Genomic DNA, 2,500 nt, shown 5'->3' on the forward strand with positions numbered 1-2,500 from the left:
CTGTCTGTCTCTCCCTCTCTCTGTGTCTCTGTCTCTGTATCCATGTATCTCTGTATACACCACTCTCCCACTCTCTCTGTTTTTCTGTATCAATGTCTCTCTATTCATCTCTCTGTCTCTCTCTCTCTTTGTCTCTCTCTCTGTCTCCCTCTCTCTGTGTCTCTGTATGCATGTATCTCTCTATACACCACTCTCTCACTCTGTCTGTCTGTCTGTCTCTCTCTCTGTCTCTCCCTCTCTCTGTGTCTCTGTCTCTGTATCCATGTATCTCTGTATACACCACTCTCTCACTCTCTCTGTCTTTCTGTATCAATGTCTCTCTATTCATCTCTCTCTCTCTCTCTCTCTCTCTTTCTTTCTGTGTCTCTGTCTCTCTCTCTCTCTCCACGTTTTGTTTGGAGGATTCCCAGAAGGGAGATAGGAGATAGGTGGTCACACCATCATCAAAGGGAACTCCCTGATGGACAGAATCAGAGTGCCAGACAGAGAGGGAAAGAAAGAGAGAGAGAGAGAGAGAGAGAGAGAACAGGGAAGAGTTTAGAAACGTGTGGGTGGGTGGGTGGGTGGGTGGGTGGGTGCCAAACTTTGTGGGACAGACAGACAGACAGACAGACAGACAGACAGACAGACAGACTGACTTGACTACATAGATGAAGAACGGAAACTTTGTAGGGAACGTCCTTCACTTGTGTTCCGGTCTGTCTGGGTTTTTCTAATTCTATTTTTATTTTATTTTATTTTATTTTATTTATTATTATTGTTATTTTTATTATTATACTTCTTTCTTCTCTTGTTGAATAGTACGGACGGAAAAGCTGCTCTCCCTCTTTCTCTCTGTGTGTGTGTGTGTGTGTGTGTGTGTGTGTGTGTGTGTGTGTGTGTGTGTGTGTGTGTGTGTGTGTGTGTGTGTTTGTGTGTGTGTGTGTGTACGTGTGTGTGTGTGTGTGTGTGTGTGTGTGTGTGTGTGTGTGTGTGTGTGTGTGTGTGTGTGTGTGTGTTTACGTGTGTGTGTGTGTGTGTGTGTGTGTGTGTGTGTGTGTGTGTGTGTGTATGTGTGTGTGTGTGTGTGTGTGTGTGTGTGTGTGTGTGTGTGTGTGTGTTTATTTCCGTGCATGCGTGTGTTAGGTGGAGAGAGAGCTCGAGAGATAGACAAATAGAGAAATATATATATATATATATATATATATATATATATAGAGAGAGAGAGAGAGAGAGAGAGAGAGAGACAGACAGAGAGAGAGAACACTGAACACTGAACACTTTAATGTCAATAGCTTTACAGCCCTAATGACATGGGGGTTCATAATACAAATAACAACATGCATCAATAGTAATAATATTGATGAAAACGAAAGCCAAAACGAAATCAATCAATCTGTGCAACAAAGTGCTGTTCGACCATCCATTCAAAGTAATGGCATGTAGTGAGAAATAAAAACATAAACATATATAAATGTATAACATGAATATTTTCCATATGAGAATGGCAACACGGATTTCAATCTTCACAATGAGCAACACCTGATACTATTTCATTATTGTTGGGGTTTTTTTTTTCGTCGCATGTTTTTCGCTTCGGCAATATATTTTGCAAGTGACTGTAGTGAAGTTTCCTGATTTAGATTAAGCACCCCAAAAATATCTTCATTCTTCGCTAAATTTGTTTTAAATACAACACATTTTTCTCGAATATCGTCATAAGCTTTACAACTAAACAAAAAATGTAATTCATCCTCCCTTAAATGACCGCACATCGGACAAGGGGAGAGTAATGAGGGCTCAGTCTGAAACCACTTTTCATAAGCATTCAACCCAATCGTTCTCGTTCTAAATCTGGCGAGACTTGTTCGGTGCCACTTGTTTGTCACGACTGTGACATATTTTTCTGTTTGAAATATACTTTTAAAACTATAAAACCATCCATATTTCTCAGTGCTTTCCATTTTACAGTGCCAATTCTGTTTATATGAAACAAATCCTTCTACACATCCAACTCCCTGACACATCCACACAATCCCAAATCCATTTACAGTTAATGTCTTCTTTACAAAATATACCCAGTTTTCCTTCCCTCTCTCATGTTCATTTACTAACATTTCATACGCCTGCTAACATAATCTCGATGTGGGTAGCCTTATTAATTTTAACCAATATTTTATACATTTCACACATGATTTAATATATAATGGGTATCTACCACTTTCTCCATATAATACAGTATTTGAAGCATGTAATGGAACATTTAAAAAACGTTTAATAGCTAATGTATGTACTTTTTCTAAATCTATGTTATCAGAAAGTCCCCAAATTTTGGCACCGTATGTTATCATTAGTTCTATTTGAGTATCAAAAAGTTTCCAAAATATGTATGAATCTATCGAGCCTAATTTACGTAAACACCTTAAGATTTCTATAACCCCCTTCTTCCCCTTTCTACAGATCTCTGCTACTGTCCTTGTCAGACAGAGAGAGAGAGAGAGAGAGAGAGAGGGCAGACAAT

Source organism: Babylonia areolata, chromosome 28 (assembly GCF_041734735.1).
Source record: "Babylonia areolata isolate BAREFJ2019XMU chromosome 28, ASM4173473v1, whole genome shotgun sequence".
In the NCBI taxonomy this organism is placed as follows: Eukaryota; Metazoa; Mollusca; class Gastropoda; order Neogastropoda; family Buccinidae; genus Babylonia; species Babylonia areolata.